This window comes from Onychomys torridus, chromosome 1, assembly GCF_903995425.1.
Source record: "Onychomys torridus chromosome 1, mOncTor1.1, whole genome shotgun sequence".
NCBI lineage: Eukaryota > Metazoa > Chordata > Mammalia > Rodentia > Cricetidae > Onychomys > Onychomys torridus.
This window is the reverse complement of record NC_050443.1, coordinates 69,328,426-69,334,619: the sequence shown is the minus strand read 5'-3', so window position 1 is coordinate 69,334,619 and position 6,194 is coordinate 69,328,426.

Genomic DNA, 6,194 nt, shown 5'->3' with positions numbered 1-6,194 from the left:
GTGTGCTGGATCTGAAAAATGATTATTTTATCATAGGATAATGCAAAGAAATGAGGACCTAGAATTTAGAGCTCTGCCTTTGGGGGCAGTGCTAGCCTTTCCAGAGATCCTCCTCGGTTTCTCCATCTATGAAGAAAAAGGTAGAGTTAAATGATCCCTCCAGTCTTATGGTCTCTGATACTAGAAACCTCTTGAAGATGGAACCAGGAATGTTAACTCACAGTCAGCCAGAATTGAGCTGCTTGAGGTCACCTTACTGTGTCTCTCATCCCTTCCTCTTAGAATCTGCTGACTCATGGCACCGGACCGGAAATATTCGCTGTGATGGACAGACTGGAGCTCTCACACCTTCAACTGTCACTCCACCTTCTGACCGAGAAAAAAGAGAAAAAGGAAGGAAGGCCTGAGGAAAGAGCTAAGTCAGTAAAATGCTCGTCTCAGTTCGTGCCTAGAGCCTACACTGACAAAAGACAGACGTGGCTGCCTACACGTGTAATCCAGCTCTGCGGAGGTGGAGACAGGTGCATTACTGGGGTTCACTGGCCAGGCAGACAGACCTAATTGGTGACTTTCAGGCCAGTGAGAGCCCTTGTCTCAAATGATATAAGGCACAAATAAGAAAAGGTAAAAAAAAAAAAAAAAAGAGGCTGGAGAGATGGCTCAGAAATTAAGAACCCTGGTTGATCTTCCTAGAGGACCCAATTCAATTCCCCAGAACCCACATGGGAGCTCACAACTGTCTGCAACTCAAGTTCCTGGGGATCTAACCCCTACACACAGACATACAATCAGGCCAAGCAGCAATGCACATAAAATAAAAAGAAAAGTTAAAAAAAAAAAAAAAAAAGGTGGATAGTGCCTGAGGGACAATACCAGAGACTGACATCTGGCTTCCACATATACGCACACACATGAACAAATGTACCTGCACATATGCACATGTGAGAGAGAGGTGGTGGGGGGAAACCCTGGGATTAAAAATTAGAGGTGGCTCAGTGATAAGTAAGTGCGTTTGCTGCCAACCATGCGGGCCTGAATCTGATCCCTAAGACCCACATGGTCAGTTGTCCTCTGACCTCCACACAAGCACAGAGGTATGCATGTGCACACACACCAAATAAATAAGTAAAATGGAAAAGAAAAGAAGAAAGGAGGAAAAAGAAGGTTCACTCCAGGGAGTGCTAACGTTGACTCAGCATGCTGCAGGTCTGGAATTGGAGCAGGAAGTTGTGTAGGGCTGAAGGGCTGAAGGGGCCTGGCAGGCTTGTGTGATAATGAGAGGGAAAGGTCAAATAAGCAAGAGAAAAAAAAAAAAAAGGGTCCCTAGGGGCGATTTTTACAAGTCGGGAAGGCTTTGGGGATTCTCATTTGGGAGAAGCTTTTGTGTATCAGACCCCTCATCCTGGGCGGTAGCTCTGCCAATCAAGCATTTCTATCTCATTTCACAGCTGGGGAATCCAAGGCCCTGATGAAGTTCCAAAAATCGTAACTAATAAATAACCATGGGGTTCAAATGTATCCCTCCAAGGACCCGAGTTCTTATTTTGCACAGCCTGTGAAGCATCTGAAAGGAATTTAGGAAGCCCTGAGAGTAAGTCTAGATGCTCAGGGACTACTCGGTGCACAGTAAGGAAATGGGCACTGTACTAAAGAGGTAATACCGAATCCTAAAGCACAGACATTAGTCACGGGGGAAGGTAGAGTTACAGTCACCATACTAAATAGCTTTAGGTCATGAAAGAATCTGCCTCCCTTTGGAAAGACAAAATGACATTGCTAAGTCGTTGAGTGTGAGTGTGGCTAATAAGCCGGGTGTGGCAGCAGGCATCTTGTCCACAGCTGTCTGGGCAGCTAATCTCTGGCAGGAGGCTGTAACTGCTGTCTGCCTAGGGACATGCTGCTGTCCGGTCTAATCTCCTGGCTTCACAGTAGGCTTGACATTTTCTGAGTCTGACTCACTCTCTCCCAAGCCTCAATTGTTCTGAGCCCATGTAGACTTCTTTTACAGTTGGCCTACTTAGAAACGAATGTTAGCGTTGGAAGGGAGAGACACTAGAAGTCACCCACTACAAGCCCTTCATGCTATCCATGAGAAAAAAAACGAGCCCCAGATGAGGCTTTTCCACGTCTTGTTTGAAGTGGGGTGGGTTTAGGCATGGTGGGACCTCAGCAACAGAGCCTGTAGGGAAGAAGCAGAAAGGTGGGAATATGGGCCAACCCGGAGCCAATGATGCTGCCTCCGCTTCAGGGCTACCAGGCCTAGAGGGAACACTGGGCATAGACCCAGCCCCCTGGAAGAATGGATTGTGTCAGCAAAGAATCTCAGGAAGTAAGCCAGGCAGTCTGAAGTTCAAGGCGGGGCTTCTGTCCAAGCAGGGACATGTGACAGTGAATTAGGCTGAAGGTCAGTTATGAAAACTAGACTAACATATCCAGCAGGGTGAGAGGGCAGAGAGAAAAGTGAGGGAAGCAGTCCGTCAGACTGCCAGGGAGTCCAGAGTCCACCAGGGTGATAAACTCCTCTCCCCTCCTTTTGGTGGGAAGGGTAGATTTGAGACAGTCTCACTGTGTAGCCTTGGAATGTGACATGTAGACCAGGCTGGCCTTGAACTCATAGAGATCCACCTGCCTTTGCCTCCTGAGTGCTGGGATTAAAGGCCCCTAATTATGTCTTAATGTTCCTCCTTCAATCTGGCCTTGTAGACCTTAGCCATCTGTCTATCAAGGCTAGGTCAAAACCTGCTCTCTGACAGGATGCATTTGAAGGCAGATCGCTCCCTTTTTTTTTTTTTAATGACCTGACTGCTGGGGCAGGAGAGTCAATCTTGGAGTCAGTGTTCTTTGAGGGGTGGCCACTGCCAGGTCACCCATGCCATAGGGGATGATCCCATATTCATGTACATATGAGCAGCACAAATTGAACTCAGTGATTATTTTTTAAGAAAAAAAAAAAAGACATGAAGCTGAAAGGGAGTGGGAAAGAGTGGGTTTCAAAGACTAAGAAAAAAAATTTTTTAAAGAAATGGACTGGAATCCCCCTAGATAATCAACAGCAGTGGAAATCTGGTACACACAATTCTGGAGTCTTAGTTCATCATCACTTGGTGTTTACACATGACTGCAACCAGACTGAACAATAGTATGCCACTGTCAGCCATCCAGCTGTCAACTGGAAGACTTCCTGATTGATTCCTGACCTGGTGAGCAAGAGAGAGCTTTTAGACCCAACTGAGAAGGGAGGGTGGAACGAAAAAGGTGTTAAATGTGGCATAGGGGGTGCCTATGACCAACAGTATGCCAGGAAACAAGAAATGGGGGGGAAAGAAATCATGGTAAGGCTAAGGACAACTGTGCCAAGCACTGAGATATGAGTTGACTCATGGAAACTGTAATCTGATAATAAGGGGAACTTACATTTGAGTAGACAAAGTATTGTCACATAGATGACCTCATTTAATTTGTAGACAACCCTGGGGCAAAGGGTGCTGTGTGTGTGTACCCGCATGCATTCATACACACAGTGTTGTCATACTCTTCTCTTTACAGGCATGACCAAATCTCTGACAGAGTGACGTGGCAAATGTCAGCTGTTCTGAACATTGCCATGGAAGCTAGAAGCAGGTCTGTCTGTCTCCTGGTCCAAAGCCGTAACTGGTTGCTTTTAAGAATGAGGAGGTCACTGGGCAGTGGTGGCAGCCAGGCAGCGGTGGCGAAGCTAGGTGGTGGTAGGGCTCACCTTTAATCCCAGCACTCAGGAGGCAGAGGCAGGCGGATCTCTGTGAGTTCGAGGCCAGCCTGGTCTACAGAGTGAGTTCTGGGATGGCCAAGGCTACACAAAAAACCCTGTCTCGGAAACAACAACAAAAAGATGAGGCTGCTCCTCTGACCTGAGCCAGAGGCCTTTTTAAAATCACGTAGGATGACTTGCAGAGGTTTTTTCTGAGATATGACTCAGAGGGATTCTCAGTAAACTACAAACTTTTCTGGGTTGTTTTATAATAAAGATAGAAAACCATTAGTCAGCTGACTCGCAGAGAGTTGGCTGATACAGAGCAAATCTCTGCTTGAAACAGACATGGTTCACCTGGACCTGAGAATCTGGGGCAAGTGAGAAGAAAGAGCAAGGACAGTTATTTCTTACCTGCATGTGACTTAGGGGCCGTAGAGGATGACCTGAGCTATTGGGTCAACTCCAGACACACAGACAAGAAGCTTCAGGGAGGTGGGATGGAACCAAGAGAGGCTGCTCAGCTGGCTCCTCTCTCAGATTCATCCGTGAGGGACCTCCAAACACAGGCACCATGGATAAGCTCTGCAAATGATTCTGTTGTATTTCAGCAGAGCACAGTGTTGTCTCCTAATCTATAGGTGTCTCCCTCAGAGGCACAGAATTGGTTTTAATAACTCTGTGCTATGATGCAAATCTCTGAATGTATAAAACAAATTTTATGAAGTGGTTTTTAATTACAACAAGAATTTCAATTTTGCTTCAAAAACATCTTTACCAGAACTTGGGAGGTAGGTATAAGGAGGGTGAATCTCTGATTTCAAGGCTAGCCTGGTCTACATAGTAAGACCTAGTCTCAAGGAAAAAAAAAAGTCTTTTCTATGCCTACACGGGATGAGATTCCTCAACTTATTGTCTCTTTCCCACAAAAATTACCTAGTTAGTTTTTGTTAAGCTTTGACTCTGGAATATCCCCACAGGTTCATGCATTGAATGCTTGTTCCTCGGCTGAGGGTGCTGTTCTGGAAGGCTTTAGAACCTTCAGCTGTCAGATGTCACTAAGGGCAGGCTTTGAGAAGCTCTCACCTCATTCTGTCTCCTCCCCAGCCCACTGTGCTGTGATCTTCCACTGCCACAGAGGGAGCCATTCTTCATGCTGTCGTTACCTCTGAAAAACCCTCTGAAACTGTGGGCCAAAGCCATGTCCTCCTCCCTTGTTTCTGCCAGAAACATGGCTTCAGTGATGCAAAAGCAACTGATACAGTTTTCAAAGAATATTCACCCACTCAACACCAATCTTACTGAGCTTGAGCATTCTTTTTTTTGTTTTGTTTTGTTTTGTTTCCAGACAGGGTTTCTCTGTGTATCTTTGCGCCTTTCCTGGAACTCACTCTCTAGCCCAGGCTGTCCTCGAACTCACAGAGATCTGCCTGACTGCCTCCCGAGTGCTGGGATTAAAGGCATGTGCCGCCACCACCTGGCACTTGAGCATTCCTATTCAGGAATTAGAGCCAGGTACAAGGAATATATGCTGGCAGGGGAATGAATCTTTACGTCTAAAGTCATTCATGGAATGAATTCGGGGACCTAGAACTTCAGAATTTCAGCAAGGGTCATTGCGCAGGGGGGTGGGGGGGGGGCTCCCTGAAGCCAGTGCCTCATTACCCATGCCAGAGAGTTAAGAGGAGAAACAGCCTAGCCCCCAAACATTGGCTTTTACAACTCTGCTCTACCAAGTCTATCTGGAAGAAGAACAAGGTCTTTGGTTTCTGGATTTCCCTTTTCTTCATCTATGAAACAGAAGGAAATCGTTAAGGTCTGCATTTGCCAAACTCATCTTCTAATTCTAATGCTTCTGTCTGCCTGGTGATTCCATCTTTTCTGGGATTCTTTTCATCTCCTTTGATGCTGATGTACTGTGAGGCTCAGTACCATGCAGGCCTTCGGTGCAGCGAGTCTCCCAGCAACTGGCACTCACACTACTTTGGAATTCTGCTATAAACAGAGGTTGTAAAAAATTCAACTTATACTATTACAATGGTTAACTTTCGTCAGCTTTTCTGGGTCACCGGGCCCAGATATTTGCTCAAACATGATTTTGGATGTTTCTTTGAGAACATTTTGGAGGCAATTAACATTTACATTCGTGGATTCTGAGTAAAGGAAGATCATAATGTAGTGGGCCTTATTCAATCGCTTGAAAACCTGAATAGAACAAAACACGAGCTTCCCCTGAACAGGAAAGAAATCTCAGCAGATGACCTTCAGACTTGAGTTGCAGCATTGGCTCTCTCCTAGCTCTGCAGCTGGCAGGCTATCCTGCAGACTCTACCCTTGTCAGCATACAGCCTAAGTTGACTCTGGAGGATGGAGAGATGGCTCAGTGGTTAGGAACACTGACTGCTCTTTCAGGGGACCTGGGTTCAATTCCCAATACCACATGGTGACTCACAAATACCTGTAACTC